Source organism: Balaenoptera physalus (assembly GCF_965194825.1).
Source record: "Balaenoptera physalus genome assembly, chromosome: 1".
NCBI classification, from domain to species: domain Eukaryota; kingdom Metazoa; phylum Chordata; class Mammalia; order Artiodactyla; family Balaenopteridae; genus Balaenoptera; species Balaenoptera physalus.
This window is the reverse complement of record NC_138882.1, coordinates 97208885-97231463: the sequence shown is the minus strand read 5'-3', so window position 1 is coordinate 97231463 and position 22579 is coordinate 97208885. Positions and strand designations below refer to the sequence as shown.

The 22579-nt window shown below is 39.8% G+C and overlaps 1 protein-coding gene and 1 long non-coding RNA gene across 4 annotated transcripts in view; one reads left to right on the top strand and one right to left on the bottom strand.

The window, feature by feature from the left end:
• Nucleotides 1-22579, bottom strand: part of LOC309659507 (monocarboxylate transporter 1-like) — a 147179-nt gene that overhangs the window by 22943 nt on the left and 101657 nt on the right. The window contains exon 1 of one of the 2 annotated variants that reach the window (XM_082459365.1): nucleotides 13860-14010. The exons of the other annotated variant lie outside the window; for it this stretch is intronic. The gene's annotated coding sequence lies outside the window, so the exon portion shown is untranslated. Of the gene's footprint in view, nucleotides 1-13859; nucleotides 14011-22579 lie in introns of those variants that run through there. 2 annotated transcript variants of the gene reach the window in all.
• LOC309660185 overlaps nucleotides 14140-22579 on the top strand; it is a 41357-nt gene continuing 32917 nt past the window's right edge. For both annotated transcript variants that reach the window (XR_014263246.1, XR_014263247.1), the window contains exon 1: nucleotides 14140-14268. This is a non-coding gene — a long non-coding RNA (uncharacterized lncRNA). The remainder of the gene's footprint in view (nucleotides 14269-22579) is intronic.

The following is a 22579-nucleotide window of genomic DNA, read 5'->3' as shown; positions in this document are numbered from 1 at the left end:
TATTTGATGAACAAATAAAAGATGCCAATATAGCCAGAAGGGAAAATGGATCCTTAAACATGTACTACACACAGGCTGCCCTAAATTAACACTGCAAACTGAGAGCTTATCTGTTCCAGTGGTTTCCTTATCATCTATGTGATGACTCAATTGCATAGTTCCAGCTAGCCAGTCCAGAATCTGGAGGTCATCCTTCTCTCATTTGCCCTCATGTCCCATATCTAATCAATCTGAATAGCTCTGTATTTATCTTCCTCTCCACCCTCACAGCCACTGTACCTTAGATCAGGTCACCAATCTCTCATGGGTTAATGCAATAGCCTCCTAACTGGTTTCCCTACTTTCCACCTTTTGGTCTCCCCTTTTCATTCTCCACACTGCAGTCCAAGTGATCTTCTGAAAGTAAAGCCTGGTCATTTTGCTCTTTTTCTTAAAATTCCTCTATGGCTCCAGATATATCACCCTCCGAATAATTTATCAAAGCATTCAAAACCTGTTCTAATCTCACCATTGTTTGCCTCTTCAACTTTATCTCTTCCTGATTTCCATCACACACTATGCTCCAGCCTTAATGGAGTACCTGAACTTCTTCAAAGTGCCATCCTCTCTCATCCTCTGCCTTTTGCACATTTCTGTTCCTTGTGCCTAGTTCTGGCTCTCCCATCATTTGGCTAACTGCTATTTGTCTTTCAGGTCTCATTTTTCCTGAACTGCCAGGGGCAGGCTTGTCATCTCTGCTATGTGCACCCATAGGACCCCAGTCTTACTTCTATCATAACACCTACATTGTAGTATAATTTGTTTGCCCGGCTCTCCCATTAAACTGTGTATGCTCTTGTGAGCAGACACCACATCTATTGTGTTCAATGATATACTTCCATTATCTAGAATAGGTTCTGGCAGATACCAGGCAAATATATTATTTGGAAAATTAAATGAAGCCCCATTTAATTGGTGAAGATGTGCCTAAAGTTGTTAAACAGTAGAGCCCATATCCAAATTCAAGTGAGTCTGGTTCCAAAACACATGTACTTTAATGTACAGACCCTTTTTAAAAGAGGAAAGATAAAAATTCTTCTGGATCGCTGGGTTGATAAAATTATTTTATTTGTAATGCTACTTACATATGTACATATTAGATATAGTAATACTAAACAAAAGCCCTACAAACATTAATTTATAATTATATAATTGTAATTTATAATTAATTATAAATTAATGCTGTGATCAGATTAGTGCTGTCATAGTGAATATGCTTATCCTATTATATACTTTTTCTCAAAACTAATATTGAATTTGTTTTTACATAGTTTAGAGTATGCCATAAAATCATCTGGTCTACATTTGTATAAACCCATCATTTAAATATTAAGTATTCATCCATATTCTTCACTAGCCTGCATCATTAAATCCATACTATTTGGTACCTGTATTAATTTTAATCAAATACAAATGCAAAGTACTTTCCTTTTAAAACAATGGTCATCCACAATATCCAGAAAATACTTTATCTATTTTAGATTGTCAAGTAAAAACAAATACAAGATACGAAAATTTCTCCTACAGAACTAGTTATCCCTAATAATATGTACACATGAACACAAATATCTAAGACATATTTTGTAATCTCATTTAAACAGATACACACACACACCCCAAGGCAATGCCACCACAAAAAGCAGGAGCCTGGGCAAACTTTTCAGACTCCTCCTGTTCCTCCAGAAGGATCTGAGACTTCTTCAACAATGTTCCTTAAGAGGCTCTGGCCTTGTTCCAAACTTCCCCAGGGTCTCCTGGTCAGATAAACAGGACTGGGATATGACCAAGGCCAGCAAGTTCCACTAGGATAGTCCTGTTTACAGGAGCTCAGACACAATCAGATTGTTTCAAGTCCTTTAAACTGATTTGGCACAAATAGCCCAGATATCTCCTCCTAACATTTACAACTTTCTAAGTAGCTGCTCAAGCCCAGAAATTGATGGAATCAAATCAGAACATGAAAGCACCATTACTCTATGGCCTGGTAGCAATTACAGATTCATCTCCTTCAGAGATTTCCGTTTATTTTGACTGTTCATCAGAATGGGTAAGATTATACCATGAAATTATTAGAAATACAATTTTCCGCCCATTCCCATTCACTGACGGAGACAAACAAGGATAAGTGAAAGTCCTCGAGTGAGTATAGGACATATAGTAAATTTCACCTGCAGAAGAGATATGATTGATGTAAGAGCCATTTCAAAGTTTCCCCAATGCCACTGGGCCCTCATCTCCCAAAGCATGATTCATCCTTGGTAAAGGTCTCTGTTGGTCCTGGTTGGTTCTGATGCAGGAATTTGGTCCCTAGCTTAGTTTCTGTTTTTGCTCAGGAAAATACTGTCACATCCCATAATGTCCTTTGCCTGGGGTCTTTTAGATAGAGCTACCAAATTAATTCTCTTCCACAACTACAGGCTTTTTATAAGAATCACATTTGGTGTAAGAAAGAAAAAAAAATCAAGCAAAATTCTTTGCTGATATAATGTCCTAAATTATACCATTATATCCTCTCTTAATCTCTTAGATTTACTTTGAAAGGAACTAAGTGTGTGTACAAGTGGCTCCCAAGCCTGTGGTCTTCAACCATTTTGCCCCAAAATGAACTTTGGAAACTGTACTTCCTTACACATTGACTACTAAACTGTATAAGTTTGATAGTTGCAAACATGTAATTTCTGGCATATTGTATATTGTGTTATATGTGCGTTAAATATATCATTGTCAAAACCTTGGCACTTGGGCTTCCCTGGTGGCGCAGTGGTTGAGAATCTGCCTGCCAATGCAGGGGACACGGGTTCGTGCCCTGGTCTGGGAAGATCCCACATGCCGCAGAGCAACTGGGCCCGTGAGCTGCAATTACGGAGCCTGCGCGTCTGGAGCCTGTGCTCCGCAACAAGAGAGGCCGCGATAGTGAGAGGCCCGCGCACCGCGATGAAGAGTGGCCCCCGCTTGCCACAACTAGAGAAAGCCCTCGCACAGAAACGAAGACCCAACACAGCCATAAATAAAAACAAACAAACAAACAAAACAAACAAACAAACCTTGGCACTTGGGCTCATTCAGTTTATGGAAAATGGCCACTATATAACTGGCCAGTCCTCACTATCAGAAAAGGTGTGACCTCATTTGAATTTGAAAGGGAATAGAATATGTCACCCCAAAATATGCTATTTGGTATATTGTTTATTTTGAATTAAAGTAACTTAAGCAACAGCCGGTACAAGATGGACACTCTGACCTCCTTTGTCCCCAATAGCAGGAAATCTCCCATTCGAAAGTTACCCTCCCAGTACCAGGAGGATAGCAGGCATCCTTATTATCAGAGATAGTGAGTTTAGGGCCGAGAAGGCTGTATAAACAAACCTTGTTACTTCTTCACTAATATGCCACCCAAGCCCAAATGCTTTCTCTTGTCAATTCTTCACAGATATATTATTTCCTTGTCTAAAAGGTATAAAAGCTTCCTGCGTAGGTTACTTCTTTGAGTGTCATATTTTTTTCAATAAATTTATTTATTTATTTATCTTTTTTAGTTTTGGCTGCATTGGGTCTTCGTTGCTGCACACAGCCTTTCTCTAGTTGCTCCAAGTGGGGGCTACTCTTTGTTGCGGTGGCTTCTCTTGTTGCGGAGCACAGGCTCTAGGCACGCGGGCTTCATTAGTTGTGACACGTGGGCTCAGTAGTTGTGGCTTGCAGGCTCTAGAGCACAGGCTCAGTAGTTGTGGTGCACAGGCTTAGTTGCTCCACGGCATGTGGGATCTTCCTGGACCAGGGGTCAAACCCGTGTCCCCTGCATTGGGAGGCAGGTTCTTAACCACTGCGCCACCAGGGAAGTCTCAAGTGTTATATTTTTGTGGGCTTGCATATGTATGAAATTAACTGTTTTTCTGATGTTAATCTGCCTTATGTCAATTTATTTATTATTTAATTATTAGACCAACCACAGAGCTTAGAAGGTAAGAAGGGAAAAGTTTTCCTTCCCTACAAATTCAAAGCAGTGAGTTGAAAAACATTCCTGTTACAACCTATTCCTGTCTCCTTCAAAATTCTCTCTCTGGAGCTATGCATTCTGGGTTTTTCCCTTTATTTGGATTGTTCCCCAAAGATTTTTATAGCATGGAACAGCACACCAGGGTAAGAACAGAGATGAGTGACGTAGTCTTTCTTTTGTAAAGAAGGAGAAGGGAATAGATAAACAAGGACTTACTGTATAGCATAGGGAACTATATTCAGTATCTTGTAATAACCTATAATGGAAAAGAATCTGAAAAAGTGTATATATATATATATATATATATATATATATATATATATATATATATGTATATACATATATACACACACACATACACACAGTATATGAATCACTTTGCTATAGACCTGAAACACAATATTGAAAATCAACTATACTTCAATAAGAAATTTTTAAAAAATGATGGAGAAGGGGATTTGCATAAAATGAGTCAGTTAAATAAGTCCTGAGGCATCCAGTCTCATCTTAGGAGAGCTCATTCTAAATTCAGGGTACATATGAAACTGAGGATTTGCAAAATAATTCCATAAAACTATACCACCATCTGAAAATGAAGACTACCTGTCCCAGAGCATTTCAGCTACGTATGATGAAGGTAGGATAATAAAAATATCTCCAAGATTTCTAAAATTTCCATTTGAGTTAATAGAAGCTATAACAACTCAGTTCAAAGGAAACAATCTGGGTTCTGAGGTTAAATAGAAATGCTCCATGGCATGAATTTCACAAATTTTTTTCTGAATTAAGAGTAAAAAAAAATTAAAGGTTAATTAATCTCAGAATATTTACACTTAAATTTACATACATACTCCGTGATACTAGAGCTGTTTGATGCAGTAAGGTTCAGTTGGAACAGCTAATGTAATACTTGTTGAATGTGATTAAACTTTGAGCTTAATTGCCGGTTATGATTTCTCACAATTTCTTTTATTTATTTGTTTGTTTGTTTATTTATATATTTTTGGCCATGCCACTTGGCTTACGGGATCTCAGTTCCCCGACCAGTGATTGAACCCGGGCCACAGCAGTGAAAGTGCTGAGTCCTAACCACTAGACCACCAGGGAACTCCCACAATTTGCTTTTTAAGGTCACAATTTTTGGTCACCAAGAACTGTTTCATCAGTTTTAATAATAACACTGTCTTGTATTAAAAACTTTATTCCACAGTGTCAAAATTAAATTTAAAACTGCAAGTATCTTCAGGAAGAAAAGATTCAGAGAGAAGAAGAAAGGGAATAAAATACGAGCATTCAAAAGAAAAACTATGGATAAAAAAATTCAAAACCTAGACGTGGACTCAACACAATTCTGCCAAATTACCAAATTCCTGTCTTTGTTATTTGAAATTTTTTATTTTGGCATGATTTCTAAATACTAATTTTCTTCACATTTTAGAAAGGACATAAAAATCTGAAGTAATAGTGAAGAAAGGGAAGTTAGAGACTGTGTCCTTTGAAGTCCTTTACACTACACAGGAGAATTTTGTTCAGTAGAATTCCAGATTATAATCTAGACTATAATCTATAAACATTATTTTCTGTAATCCAAAGTAGACTCTCTAAAACCTAAATACACTATTTTTATTTATTAATATATGACTGATTTTGTCCCAGGGTTTGAAGCACAAATGTACTGACTACTTTAAAATAATAAATAAACAGGTACGGAGTTAGGGTTATGGTCATCTACATTACTCCTTTTGAATAGAAATGCTAGTATACCACTGCTGGTATCTACTTCACACCTAGTTCTTTCAGGCCAAGTTGGGAAAATAAGTAGTCACAAGGAGGAAGACAGCAGAGAAAGTTGTTCTTCCTTTTCTTGAAAAAAAAAAAAAAAAAGTATGACTTGAACTGCTTACTGAAATATTTAACACTATAATTAGCTTCATAATTTTTAATAGTTTTATAGTTGGTTTTATTAAAAGTATCTCATAGGTTTTTATGAATAAAGACTAAAATTTTACCTCTATGCTTTACTCATCATTCTTAAAGTTTTCATCCCAGTGCTTGCTTCGGCAGCACATATACTAAAATTGGAATGATACAGAGAAGATTAGCATGGCCCCGGCGCAAGGATGACACACAAATTCGTGAAGTGTTCCATATTTTTGTGGGATAGGAGGGTGGGAGGGAGAAGCAAGAGGGAGGAGATATGGGGGTATATGTGTATGTATAGCTGATTCACTTTGTTATAAAGCAGAAACTAACACACCATTGTAAAGCAATTATACTCCAATAAAGATATTAAAAAAATTTTTTTTCATCCCAAATTCAAGACAATTACATTTATCTCCTTTCAGTTCTTTCCTGTATACATAATTGTTTAATATCCATCACTGAGTCTGAACATCATTATTACTACTACATCTGAGCCCACTACTTCAAAGAAGTAACAAAGTTGTTTTTGTAAAGTACCTGATAATCCACAAAAGACTAATAAATTAAGTATCGTTTGTCTAACATAAGCACTACTTACACTAAGCACAGATAAATAGTTATTTGCAAAGTTGTTTTAAAGGGCATTTCTGGACACTAAAAAAGTATCAAAAATGAAATTTTGTTACCTCAAAATATGATTATAGGTTAAACTTAAGTCTTTAAATGCTGACAATGTAAGTCCTAGAATATACTGTCAGTAAAACAAAAATCACTTTATAATACACTTACAGTAATTTCAACAATCTATTTTACTTTCCTAAAAAAAATACAGTAAACTGTTAATCTGCTCCCCTTAGGGGACTGTTTTCTGTATGAAAAATGACAAACATCAGCAAGGTACAATCACAACAGAGCGAGGTAAAATTGTGCATTTCTAATTTGCATCCTAAATCTGAATCATCAACCTCTAGAGGGGTTACCGGCAATTGGCATGACAAAGGCCTACACCTTAGAGGGAATTACTGAAGACAAGGTTTGGTGCTAATTTAAATAAAGTAACAGATATTACTGGATCCACAAGAAGAGAGAATTCCATGGGTCACGGTAATTAGCCAAAAAGTTGCTCAAGACACACTGTTCCATTTAACTATGCATTATGGGAACTTCAAAGACAGCTACTACCTTAGAAACTTACAACAGAGGAGACAAAGTAAGCAAAAATAATACAAGTGTAAAGATTCACATAATACAAAAAATACAGTGGAGGGACTTCCCTGGTGGTCCAGTGGGTAAGACTCCATGCTCCCAATGCAGGGGCCCTGGGTTTGATCCCTGGTTGGGGAACTAGATCCCACATCCATGCCACAAGAAGTCTGCATGCCACAACTAAGAGTCCACATGCTGCAACTAAAAGATCCCATGTGCCACAACTAAGACCTGGCGCAGCCTAAATAAATAAATATTTTTAAAAAATACAATGGAGACAAGGGATAGGTAGGATTTGAGGAGAAAATGGAATTTCTATGGACAAAGTCATGGAGAATCAAGAATGGGGTAGAACTCAGGATGAGTCAAAGGAAGAGGGAAAAAAGTTTAAAAGAGTTTAAAGATTAGAAGGTTACAGTGGCCCTGCGCCCAACTTTTCATAGGATGGGAAGCAAAGCTTGAGAAACTTGATGTTGTCTTGGGCAGAGTGCGTATAGCAACAGATCAAAGAAAAAGAGGAAGAAAACGTGCTCTCAGCTGTCAGGGGATCTTGCTGAGTTGCTTTTGTCTTGCAGGCTTCTGTTGGGTTTGGTGTTTCCTCCCGGAAGACGGCTGCGTGGGCTTTGAGGAGGCTTGCTCCCTGCCAGATGGGTGATGGAAGTCTAAACATGAGGAAGGGTCTTGGTGCTCTGGCCGGGTGTCAGGCCTGAACCTCTGAGGTGGGAGAGCCGAGTTCAGGACATTGGACCACCAAAGACCTCCCGGCCCCACATAATATCAACTGGCGAGAGCTCTCAGAGATCTCCGTCTCAATGCTAAGACCCAGTTCCACTCAACAACCAGCAACCTCCAGTGCTGGACACCCCATGCCAAACAAATAGCAAGACAGGAACACAACCCCACCCATTAGCAGAGAGGCTGCCTAAAATCATAATAAGGTCAGAGACACCCCAAAACACACCACCAGACACAGCCCTGCTCACCAGAAAGAAAAGATCCAGCCTAATCCACCAGAACACAGGCACCAGTCCCCTCCACCAGGAAGCCTACACAACCCACTGAACCAACCTTACCCACTGGGAGCAGACACCAAAAACAACAGGGAACTGCAAACCTGCAGCCTGTGAAAAGGAGACCCCAAACACAGTAAGTTAAGCAAAATGAGAAGACAGAAAAATATGCAGCAAATGAAGGAGCTAGGTAAAAACCCACCAGACCAAACAAATGAAGAGGAAATAGGCAGTCTACCTGAAAAAGAATTCAGAGTTATGATAGTAAAGATGACCCAAAATTTTGGAAACAGAATGGAGAAAATACAAGAAACGTTTAACAAGGACCTAGAAGAACTAAAGAGCAAACAAACAATGAGGAATAACACAATAAATGAAATTAAAAATTCTCTAGAAGGAATCAATAGCAGAATAACTGAGGCAGAAGAACGGATAAGTGACCTGCAAGATAAAATAGTGGAAATAATTACTGCAGAGCAGAATAAAGAAAAAAGAATGAAATGAATTGAGGACAGTCTCAGAGACCTCTGGGGCAACAGTAAACGTACCAACATTTGAATTATAGGGGTCTCAAAGAAGAGAAAAAGAAAGGGACTGAGAACATATTTGAAGAGATTATAGTTGAAAACTTCCCTAATATGGGAAAGGAAATAATCAAGTCCAGGAAGCACAGAGAGTCCCATGCAGGATAAACCCAAGGAGAAACACGCCAAGACACATATTAATCAAACTCTCAAAAATTAAATACAAAGAAAAAATATTAAAAGCAGCAAGGGAAAAGCAACAAATAACATACAAGGGAATCCCCATAAGGTTAACAGCTGATCTTTCAGCAGAAACTCTGCAAGCCAGAAGGGAGTGGCAGGACATATTTAAAGGGATGAGAGGGAAAAACGTACAACCAAGATTACTCTACCCAGCAAGGATCTCATTCAGAGTCGATGGAGAAATTAAAACCTTTACAGACAAGCAAAAGCTAAGAGAATTCAGCACCACCAAACCAGCTTTACAACAAAGGCTAAAGGTACTTCTCTAAGTGGGAAACACAAGAGAAGGAAAAGGCCTACAATAACAAACCCAAAACAATTAAGAAAATGGTAATAGTAACATACATATCGATAATTACCTTAAATGTAACTGGATTAAGTGCTCCAACCAAAAGACATAGACTGGCTGAATGGATACAAAAACAGGACCCATATATAAGCTGTCTACAAGAGACCCACTTCAGACCTAGGGGTACATACAGACTGAAAGTGAGGGGATGGAAAAAGATATTTCATGCAAATGGAAATCAAAAGAAAGCTGGAGTAGCAATTCTCATATCAGACAAAATAGACTTTAAAATAAAGACTATTACAAGAGACAAAGAAGGACACTACATAATGATCAAGCGATCAATCCAAGAAGATATAACAATTGTAAATATTTATGCACCCAACATAGGAGCACCTCAATACATAAGGCAAATGCTAACAGCCATAAAAGGGGAAATTGACAGCAACACAATAATAGTAGGGGACTTTAACACCCCACTTTCACCAATGGACAGATCATCTAAAATGAAAATAAATAAGAAAACACAAGCTTTAAATGACACATTAAACAAGATGGACTTAATTCATATTTATAGGACATTCCATCCAAAAACAACAGAATACACTTTCTTCTCAAGTGCTCATGGAACATTCTCCAGGATAGATCATATCTTGGGTCACAAATCATGCCTTGGTAAATTTAAGAAAATTGAAATCGTAGCAAGTATCTTTTCTGACCACAACGCTATAAGACTAGATATCAATTACAGGAAAAAAACTGTAAGAAATACAAACACAAGGAGGCTAAACAATACACTACTAAATAACCAAGAGATCACTGAAGAAATCAAAGAGGAAATCAAAAAATACCTAGAAACAAATGACAGTGAAAACACGACAGCCCAAAACCTATGGGATTCAGCAAAAGCAGTTCTAAGAGGGAAGTTTATAGCAATACAATCCTACCTCAAGAAACAAGAAACATCTCAAATAAACAACCTAAACTTACACCTAAAGCAATTAGAGGAAGAAGAAAAAAAAATCCAAAGTTAGCAGAAGGAAAGAAATCATAAAGATCAGATCAGAAATAAATGAAAAAGAAATGAAGGAAACGATAGCAAAGATCAGTAAAGCCAAAAGTTGGTTCTTTGAAAAGATAAACAAAATTGATAAACCATTAGCCAGACTCATCAAGAAAAAAAGGGAGAAGACTCAAATCAACAGAATTAGAAATGAAAAAGGAGAAGTAACAACTGACACTGCAGAAGTACAAGGGATCATGAGAGATTGCTACAAGCAACTACATGCCAATAAAATAGACAACCTGGAAGAAATGAACAAATTCTTAGAAAAGCACAACCTTCCAAGACTGAGCCAGGAAGAAATAGAAAATATAAACAGACCAATCACAAGCACTGAAATTGAAACTGTGATTAAAAATCTTCCACAAACAAAAGCCCAGGACCAGATGGCTTCACAGGCAAATTCTATCAAACATTTAGAGAAGAGCTAACACCTATGCTTCTCAAACTCTTCCAAAATATAGCAGAGGGAGGAACACTCCCAAACTCATTCTATGAGGCCACCATCACCCTGATACCAAAACCAGACAAGGATGTCACAAAAAAAGAAAACTACAGGCCAATATCACTGATGAACATAGATGCATAACTCCTCAACAAAATACTAGCAAACAGAATCCAGCAGCACATTAAAAGGATCATACACCATGATCAAGTGGGGTTTATTCCAGGAATGCAAGGATTCTTCAATATATGTACACAATCAATGTGATACACCATATTAACAAATTGAAGGAGAAAAACCATATGAGCATCTCAATAGATGCAGAAAAAGCTTTTGACAAAATTCAACACCGACTTATGATAAAAAACCCTCCAGAAAGTAGGCACAGAGGGAACTTACCTCAATATAATAAAGGTCATATATGACAAACCCACAGCCAACATCATTCTCAATGGTGAAAAACTGAAACCACTTCCACTAAGATCAGGAAAAAGACAAGGTTGCCCACTCTCATCAATATTATTCAACATAGTTTTGGAAGTTTAGGCACAGCAATCAGAGACAAAAAAGAAATAATAGCAATCCAAATCAGAAAAGAAGAAGTATAATTGTCGCTGTTTGCAGATGACACGATACTATACACAGAGAATCCTAAAGATGTTACCAGAAAAATACTAGAGCTAATCAATGAATTTGGTAAAGTAGCAGGATACAAAATTAATGCACAGAAATCTCTTGCATCTCTATACACTAATGATGAAAAATGTGAAAGAGAAATTAAGGAAACACTTCCATTTACCACTGCAACAAAAAGAATAAAATACCTAGGACTAAACCTATCTAAGGAGACAAAAGACCTGTAGGCAGAAAACTATAAGACAGTGATGAAAGAAATTAAAGACGATAAAAACAGATGGAGAGATATACCATGTTCTTGGAGTGGAAGAATCAACATTGTGAAAATGACTATACTACCCAAAGCAATCTACAGATTCAGTGCAATCCCTATCAAACTACGACTGGCATTTTTCACAGAACTAGAACAAAAAATTTCACAATTTGTATGGAAACACAAAAGACCGCAAATAGCCAAAGCAGTCTTGAGAAAGAAAAACAGAGCTGGAGGAATCAGGATCCCTGACTTCAGACTATACTACAAAGCTACAGTAATCAAGACAGTATGGTACTGGCACAAAAACAGAAATATAGATCAATGGAACAGGGTAGAAAGCCCAGAGATAAACCCACACACATATGGTCACCTTATCTTTGATAAAGGAGGCAAGGATATACAATGGAGAAAAGACAGCCTCTTCAATAAGTGGTGCTGGTTAAACTGGACAGCTACATATGAAAGAATGAAATTAGAATACTCCCTAACACCATACACAAAAATAAAATGGATTAAAGACCTAGATGTAAGGTCAGACACTATAAAACTCTCAGAGGAAAACAGGCAGAACACTCTATGACATAAATCACAGAAAGATCCTTTTTGACCCACCTCCTAGAGAAATGGAAATAAAAACAAAAATAAACAAATGGGACCTAATGAAACTTAAAAGCTTTTGCACAGCAAAGGAAACTGTAAACAAGACCAAAGGACAACCCTCAGAATGGGAGAAAATATTTGCAAAAGAAGCAACTGACAAAGGATTCATATCCAAAATATACAAGGAGTTCATGCAGCTCAATATCAAAAAAACAAACAACCCAATCCAAAAATAAGCAGAAGACCTAAATAGACATTTCTCCAAAGAAGATATACAGATTGCCAACAAACACATGAAAGGATGCTCAACATCACTAATCATTAGAGAAATGCAAATCAAAACTACAATGAGTTATCACCTCACACAGGTCAGAATGGCCATCATCAAAAAAATCTACAAACAGTAAGTGCTGGAGAGGGTGTGGAGAAAAGGGAACCCTCTTGCACTGTTGGTGGGAATGTAAATTGATACAGCCACTCTGGAGAACACCTTAAAGAACTAAAAATAGAATTACCATATGACCCAGCAATCCCAATACTGGGCATATACCCCGAGAAAACCATAATTCAAAAAGACTCATGTACCACAATGTTCACTGCAGCACTATTTACAATAGCCAGGACATGGAAGCAACCTAAGTGTCCACTGACAGATGACTGGATAAAGAAGATGTGACACATATATACAATGGAATATTACTCAGCCATAAAAAGAAACGAAATTGAGTTATTTGTAGTGAGGTGGATGGGCCTAGAATCTGTCATACAGAGTGAAGTAAGTCAGAAAGAGGAAAACAAATACCGTATGCTAACATATATATATGGAATCTAAAAAAAAAAAAAGTTCTGAAGAACCTAGGGGCAGGACAGGAATAAAGACGCAGACGTAGAGAATGGACTTGCAAACACCGGGAGGAGGAAGGGTAAGCTGGGACGAAGTGAGAGAGTGGCATGGACATATATACACTACCAAATGTAAAATAGATAGCTAGTGGGAAGCAGCCGCATAGCACAGGGAGATCAGCTCCGTGCTTTGTGTCCACCTAGAGGGGTGGGATAGGGAGGGTGGGAGGGAGACACAAGAGGGAGGAGATATGGGGATATATGTATATGTATAGCTGATTCACTTTGTTATTCAGCAGAAACTGACACAACAATGTAAAGCAATTATACTCCAATAAAGATGTTAAAAAAAAAAAAGGTTACAGGTGGCATGCCACAACGCCAAAACAATCTCCCACCCCATACCACCCCCCACCCCCACCCCTCGCTCAGGCACAACCTGGCCAAGAGATCCTGGAGACAAGTGGTTAATCAACGCTATCAGATTTTATAGCCTCAGGTCATTACTCTTCCGGATGGAAAGCATCCCCAGTGGGGAGGAAGAGATTTCCCCCAGGTCACCACGATCTCACGCATCTCCCCGCGCCGGTGACCGGGACACTTGGCCGGGACACCTGTCCGCACCTCCTTCACCAACCGCTCGCTGCTCCGCGGCGCGGCAGCCACGAAGCCCTCGCAGGGCCGCCCCCCGCCCCCCGGAAACCAAGCTCTCCGTTCCCCGAGGCTCCCTCCCACCCCGCCCAAGCAGCCAGGGCTCCCAGCACGCCACCCGCTGTTACCCATCTAACCGTTGTGCGCGGGTCGCGGCGCCGCGTGAGCGTGACGTGACGTGACGGGGCGGCTCGGGGCGGCGCTCCTCTCGGCGCCAAGCGCCCACCACGCGGTGGGAGTTCGCCAGACACTGTGGGGAGGGGTGGGCGCCGCCGCCTTATACCGCGCCGGCCGGAGCATGCACGCAGGAGGCGGAGTTGGCCCTACGGCCCCCCGCCCCCTCCGCCCGCCCTCACAGCGCTGACTTCTGTGTGGTTCCGCCTCGGCCGCCGGCGTCGGCTCCCGCTCCCGTCGGGTGTTGCCCCGCAACGTCGCGCTCACCACCACGCGTGCGGGACGCCAATGTCGGCCTCACCCTCAGTCCCTGGCGGAGGAAAGGGGAAACCGCTAAGGACGGATGGGGCGTGCCCCCGGGGCCTGATTCAGGTGTGGGGGGAGATGGGCGCGCGGAAGAGCGGGGAAGTGACTGGAAGTGGGGGACTGGGCGGGGTTTGAGTGCACGCGGGTGCACCTCCGACCCGGGAAGAGGCCGAGGGCTAGAGGTTAAGAGCGTGGGCTGTGGGCTCGCTGCTTGAGTTCCGTGACCTCGGGGAAGTCGCTCAAACCCTCAGGGCCTGTTTCCTGCTCCCTAAAATGGCAACAGTAGTAGAAGCGACCTCATTTAGATTTCCATGGTCTTTGAGGTACACAGAAGTCGGGAAAGAAGAGCGGGTAAGAGGATGGCAAGATTGGTCCAAGAAGGGGAGGGTGTGTGTGTGTGTGTGTGTGTGTGTGTGTGTGTGTGTGTGTGTGTGTGTGTGTGTGTGTGTGTGTGAAAGATGGAGAAATGAAGATTGCAGAGAGGCCAAATTTTTGTGGACACTGAATGTTTGGGACAGGATGTAATTATGGCTGGCAGTTTTGGGGGGATTGATTATATACTAAACACTTCACCTGAATCCTCATGACCCTGTGGAGTAGGTACTATTGATAGTTTACAAATAAAGGACCTGAGGTTCAGAGGGGTTGAGTAACTTTACAGAGGCCACTGACCTAGTAGTGGCCAACATTTGAAGTCAGACTTCAGAGCCTGGTTTTTGTCATAAGAGCCATGGTTCTTGAGCAAGTCCAGATACCAAAGTGTATCTGTTAAAATGATTAAATAATCTTGATTTGAGAAATACCAAAAAAGTATGTCAAGGCCCCCCTTGCCTTCAAAGAATTTACAAGTTCTTTGGGGCAACTGAGATACAAATCAGTCCACATTTCTTGAGCATCTGCTCATGCCAGGACCTGTTCTACCACTCCACCTTTTGTCTCACACACACACTTCATTCCCACAACACTTAAGAATAGGCCTTATAGGCCTTTCTGTTTTGCAAATGAATAACCTGAGGTTGAGGAGGAGTGGGGTTTGTGGGATCAGGCCTTGCGACCTCCTCTCAACCACTCTGCCTGTTTCACAGCAAAGTTTTCAGTAACAGTTCAGTATGTTAGTAGAAGACATTGCAGAATCTATGGTCAAGTACTGCTTGTGAGCAGTAATTGTTTTTTACCTTTGTAAATGCAGAGAAGAAAGGCACTTAAGGTCACTGGAGTGGCCAGGACTTAGATCAGCAGTGCTTCAGGATTGTTAGTGGCAGCAGCATTCAGAGTAGATGGTAGATAGTTGAGTTAGGGAGACAGTGGGAGACTGTGGCTCGGGTGTAAATTTATAAGGGCCTGTACTATGGAATGGCAGTGCGAAGAGGTAGATAAGAGATTCCCAGGAAACTTCTCAAAGAAGGCACGTGAAGCAACAGTATAGTGGGTTCAGAATATGGACTCAGGAGCCAGACTGCCCAGTTTCCAACAAAGTACCTAATTAAGGTTGCTAGGGGAATAAAATTAGTGTTTGTGAAGCCCTTGGAACAGAGCCTAGCATATAACAAGTGCTCAAAAAGTATTTTTTAAAAATGAATAAATAGGAAATTAAGGAAATAATTTCATTTACAGTAGCATCCAAAAGAATAAAAACACCTAGGGATAGGTTTAACTAAGGAGGTTGCAAAGATTTTAGGCAACTCTACTTTCTGAAGAAACACTGCCCACAAAACTGCCCTTACTTCAGACACCATCTGCAAGATTGGGGGTCTGCAGGGTCACCCTCACTTCAGACCATCTGGCCATAAATTAGGGGGTTCTCATAACCTTGCTTAGGATCAATAATTTGCTAGAAAGACTCACAGAACACCCTGAAAGCTATTATATTCACAGTCACATTTATTACAGAAAAAGGGTACACTGAAATCAAGCAAGGGAAGAGTAGCATAGGGCAGAATCTGGGAGGGGTCCAAACTCACAGTTCTGGTTGTCCTCTCCAGGTGAGGTCCTGAGTGGAGTTATCTCCTCTCAGCTATGATGTGTGACAGTGCTCTAAGAGTATTGCCAACCTGGGATATCACTCAAGCCCTGGTGTCCATTGCTTTGTGAGGCTTCGTTACTTGGCATGACTCATAGTCCATGTGATCAAACTAAAATCTCCAGTCACCTGCCTCCCTGAAGTTTGGGCTGTTACCATGTGACACAAAGCCCTAACTCTCCAATCACATTGTCGGTCTTTCTGACATTGCCAGCCCTACCCTGAGTCATTTCATTAGCCTGAACTGAGAAGGGGCCCACCCTTAGACACCTCATTAGCATAAACTGTCAGAGTTGGTCTGAGGGACCCACTATGAATTACAGAGACACTCCTATCACTTGGGAAATTGCAAGGGTGTGGAGGTCATCTCCCAGGAGCTGGGACAAAGGCCAGACCTCTCTTTAGACAAGGCCAGATTCCTTACTACACAAAAGTGGAAGACACACTGAAAACTGTAAAACTTTGCTGAAAGATACTAAAGAAGACCTAAATAAGTGGAAAGACATCCATGTTCACGTATTGGAAGACTTAATATTGTTAAGATGGCAATACTACCCAGTGTGATCTACAGATTCAATGTAATACCTATTAAAATTGCAATAGCCCTTTTGGCAAAAGTGGTAAACTCATATGGAATTGTGCAGGACGCTGAATACTTAAAACAATATTGAAGAAGAACAAAGTTGGAGGACTCACATTTCCTTATTACAAAACTTATTACAAAGCTACAGTGATCAAAACAGTGTGGTACTAGCATAAGGATAGCTGTATGGACCAAGAGAATAGGAAGTCCAGAAACAAACTCACAAATCTATGGCCAATTGATTTTTGAAAAAGATGCCAAGACCATTCAATGGGAAAAGAAATGTCTCTTCAACAAGTGGTGCTAGGACACCTGAATATCCATATGCAAAAGAATGAAGTTGCACCCATACTTTATGCCATATACAAACATAAACTCAAAATGGACTAACCAATAACCTAAATGTAAGAACTAAACTATAAAACTCTTAGAAGAAAATGTGAGGGGTAAATCTTAATGACCTTGGATTTGGCAATGGATTTTTAGATACAATACCAAAAGAAGAGCAACAAAAGGAAAAGATAAATTGGGTTTCATCAAAATGAGAAGCTTTTGTGCATCAAAGGACATTATCAAGAAAGTGAAAAGACAACCTACACAATGGGAGAAAATATTTGCAAATCAGGGTTTAATGTCCAGAATATGTGAAGAACTCTTACAATTCAACCACAAAAGGACAACCCAATTAAAAAATGAGCAAAGGATTTGAATAGGTGTTTCCCAAAAAAGATGTGTACGTGACCAACAAGCGCATGACAAGGTACTCAACGTTATTAGTCATTAGAGAAATGCAAATCAGAACCACAAGATGCCGCTCTTTACCCACTAGGATGGCTATAATAATAATTTTTTTTTTTTTTAATTTATTTATGGCTGTGTTGGGTCTTCGTTTCTGTGCAAGGGCTTTCTCTAGTTGAGGCAAGCGGGGGCCACTCTTCATCGCGGTGCGCGGGCCTCTCACTATCGCGGCCTCTCTTGTTGCGGAGCACAGGCTCCAGACGCGCAGGCTCAGTAGTTGTGGCTCACGGGCCTAGTTGCTCCGCGGCATGTGGGATCTTCCCAGACCAGGGCTCGAACCCGTGTTCCCTGCATTAGCAGGCAGATTCTCAACCACTGCGCCACCAGGGAAGCCCTATAATAATAATTTTTTAAGGAAAATATGTATTGGCAAGAATGTGGAGAAATTTGAAAACTTGCACATTGCTCATGGGGGTATAAAATGGTATAGCCACTGTGGAACAGTTTAGCAGTTCCTCGAAAGTTAAACATAATATTAAAACAAGACCCAGCAATTCTAAGTATATACCCCCGAAATTGAGAACAGGTATTCAAACAAATACTTGTACAGGAGTTTCATAGCACTATTCACAATAGCCAAAAGTTGGAAACAACCCAATGTGCAACATTAAATGTATGGATAAACAAATGTAATATAGCCATACAATGGAATATTATTTATTTGGTCACAGAAGGATTGGAGTACTGGTACATGCTACAACATGGATGAGCCTCGAAAAGATGTTAAGTGAGAGTAACCAGTCACAAAGGGTCTCAAATTGTGAGTATCCAGACACGAAAGGTCAGAAATTGTATGATTCCATTTTATTAAATATCCAGAATTGGTAAATCTAGAGAGACAGAAAGCAGATTAGTGTTGCCAGGGGCTGGGAGAATGACTTTTTAATGGATACGGAGTTTTCTTTTAGGGTAATGAAAATGATTTGGAACTTGATATAGGTGTTGGTTGGTGGTTGTGCAACATTGTGAATGTACTAAATACCACTGAAATGTATACTTTAAAATGGTTAACTTTATGTTATATGAATTTACCTCAATAAATAAACCAAATAAATAAATGGAGAAACAGATTTTCCATGAATTTAATGAAGATTCTTCTTTGTGTTAAGAGAATCATGTCTAAGTTTATAATTTAAACTTTATATATCTTAAAGAGGGCCAATGTGATAGTCAGAAGCCACCCCCCTCCCCCAAGATGTCCATGTCCTAATCCTTGGAATCTGAATACTTTATTTACATGACGAAGGGGAATTAGGGTTGCAGATGGAATTAAATTTGCTAGTCAGCTGACCTTAAAATAGGGAGATCATCATGGATTGTCTGGGCCCAATATAATTAAGAGTCCTTAAAAGTGGGAAAGAGTAGGCAGACGGGTCAGAGTGATGCAGTGTGAGGACTTGAGCTGCTGTTGCTGGCTTTTAAGATGGAGGAAGGGGGGCACCAGCCAAGGAATGCAGGTGGCCTCTAGAGTCTGGGAAGGGCAAAGAAACAGACTCTCCTCTAGAGCCTCCGGAAGGCTTGGCACCTTGATTTTAGCCCAGTGAGGCCTGTGTTGGACTGCTGACCTGTAGAACTATAAGATAATAAATCTAGGTTGCTGTTGTTGTTTTTTAAATATTTATTTATTTGGTTGCATTGGGTCTTAGTTGCAGCAGGTGGGCTCCTTAGTTGTGGCATGTGAACTCCTAGTTGCAGCATGCATGTGGGATCTAGTTCCCAGACCAGGGATTGAACCAGGGCCCCCTGCATTGGGAGCGGGTAGTCTTAACCACTCCACCTCCAGGGAAGTCCCCTAAATCTATGTTGTTTTAAGCCACTAACTTTGTGATAATTTGTTACAGCCATGATGGAAAACTAATACAGACAGCATAAATGTGTATACTTCAGGCCCCACAAAACTTGTATCTTCCTACTGACAGTGAATATTTTTATGAAGAGTACAGGCTTTGGAGTTGGAAGGCCAGGTGCTATAACTTGCTAGCTATGTTTCTGTGGGCAATTCACTGAACTCTCCTAGGCTTCAGTTTCCTCACCAGGAACATTGGAGATAATACCTACAAACCCGATCTGTCATGAGAATCAAAAGAAAATTATTGGTGAAACTGGGAAAGTGCTCTGAGAGTGTTTTGTTTTGTTTTGTTTTGTTAATATAAATTATCAGTAAAGGGTGCTTAAGGGGGAAAGGTCCAGAGTTACTCTAATATTTTAGCTGGAAATGTAGAAATAGAGAAGGTGGGAAGAGGAAACAGTTTGAGTGAACTGGAGAAAATGATAAAATAAAGCAGGTACAATTCTTGCTATTTTTCCAGATGTCATCCTTGTTTTAAGCCAGTATAAGATAGGAATGTTAGAGTTGGCAGAAGCCTGGAAATCATGTAACCAACCCCCGACCTTATGCAGATGTGGAAGCTGAAACCCAGAAGCTGGAAGACTTTCTTCAAACCACTCAGCTAATGAATGGTTTGACCAGGTGAATAGACAAGTTTTCTGGACTTCACTGTCTAAAGCATAACCTTTAAGATAAAAAGTGTTTCTTTACTGCAAACCAGAGGGGATACAGTGCCCTCTAGTGGCTTTTTATTTTATTATACAAATCCCCATTACTTCACGTTTCTGTTTTAAAGGTTGAGAAGAATTGGAGATGGTGCAAGCTAGGCTGCCTTAGAGAAGGACCTTACAGTTATTTGCAAGCTCAGATTTCAAGGTTTCAAGCAAGTTCTAACTTGAGAAATTAGGGGCTAGGATGAGAAACACCATTAAAGGAAAAGGGGTGGGGGATTTGTAAATGCAAAATTGGAAATTTATGCTGAATACACTGCTCAAATATTTTATCTGGAAAATAAGAAAAATACGTTTTTGTTGTGTTTCCACTGACAAACTCAGTGAAATCAAAAAGGTTCACTTTTCGTTTTATTGAGATACAGTCCTCATAACATAAAATCCACCATGTAAAAGTGTAAGCTTAAGTAGTTTTTAGTATATTCACCATGTTGTGCAACCATCACCACTATCTAATTGCAGAATATTTCCATCTCCCCTCACACCCCCAAAAAACCCAAACGATTAGCAGTTGATTCCAATTCCGCCCCCCTCCCCATCCCCTGGCAACTACTAATGTACTTTCTGTCTCTATATATTTGTCTATTCTGGATATTTTATATAAATGGAATGTGAGCTTTCATGTCTGGCTTCTTTCACTTAGCATAGTGTTTTCAAGGTTCACCCATATTATAGCATGTATCAGTACTGAGTTCCTTTTTATGGCTGAATAATATTCTGTTGTACGGATATATCACATTGTATTTATTTGTTCATCAATTGATGGGTATTTGAGTTGTTTACACTTTTTAAAAAAATTTGGTTTTTAATTTATTTTTGGCTGTGTTGGGTCTTCGTTGCTGTGCGCGGGCTTTCTCTAGTTGCGGCGAGTGCAGGCTACTCTTGTGGTGCATGGACTTCTCACTGCAGTGGCTTCTCTTGTTGCGGAGCATGAGCTCTAGGCACACTGGCTTCAGTAATTGTGGCACTCGGACTCAGTGGTTGTGGCTCACGGGCTCTAGAGCGCAGGCTCAGTAGTTGTGGCACACAGGCTTGGTTGCTCTGCGGCATGTGGGATCTTCCCAGACCAGGGATTGAACCCGTGTCCCCTGTGTTGGCAGGCAGATTCTTAACCACTGCGCCACCAGGGAAGTCCCTCTATGTTTAACTTTTTGAAGAACTACCAAGCAATGTATGTTCCAACTGTCTCGTATTTTCCAACACTTGTTTTTTCCATTTTATTATTAATATTAATATTGCCATTCTAATGGGTATAAAGTAGTATCTCATGTGGTTTGTTTTAAATTTTGAAATCAATTTTTTCTCTTTTTTTATTTTTGTTTTTATTTGTGGTAAAATACACAAAACATAGAATTTACCTTCGTAACTATTTTAGGTATATAGTTCATTAATGTTAAGTATATTCACATTGTGGTGCAACCAATTTCCAAAACTCCACCTTGCAAAACTGAAACTATGCCCGTTAAGCAACTCCCCATTCTCCTCTCCCCTCAACCACCACTCTACTTTCTGTCTCTATGAATTTGATGACTTTAGGGTATCTCATATTAATGGAATAGTATTTGTCTTTTGGGGACTGGCTTCTTTCACTTAGCATAATGTCCTCAAAAGTTCATCCATGTTGTAGCATGTGTCAGAATTTCCTTTCTTTTTAAAGTTGAATAATATTCCATTGTAGGATTTCCCCAGCTCTCCAGTGGTTAAGACTGTGCTTCCACTGCAGGGAACACAGGCTTGATCCCTGGTTGATCCCGCATACCGTGCGGTGCGGCCAAATAATAATAATAATATTCCATTGTATATATACACCACATTTTATTTATCCATTCACTTGTCGATGGACCCTTGGGTTGCCTCTACCATTTGGCTTTATGAATAACACTGCTATGAACATGGGTGTACAAATATTTCTTCGAGACCCTCTTTTCAATTCTTTTGGTGTATGCCTAGAAATGGAGTTGCTGCCTCATATATAAATCTGTTTTTAATTTCTTGAGAAACTGCCATACTGTTTTCCATAGTGGCTGTACTATTTTATATTCCTATCAACAGTGCACAAGGGCTCCAATTTTTCCATATCCTCCAACACTTGTTATTTTCTGTTTTTTTGATAATAGCCGTTCAGTTGGTGTGAGGTAGCGTCTCATTGTGGTTTTGATTTCCATTTCTCTAATGACTAATGATAGTGAGCATCTTTTTATGTGTTTGTTGGCTATTTGTATATCCTTGAAGAAATGTATTAGAAATCCTTTACCCATTTTTAAATTGGATTGTCTTTTTATTGTTGAATTGGATGAGTTCTTTATATATTCTGGATACAAATCCTTTTTATCAAGATACATGATTTGCAAAAGGATTTTTTTTAACTGTCCTCTATTGAGGTATACTTTACATAGAGTAAAATATACAGATCTTAA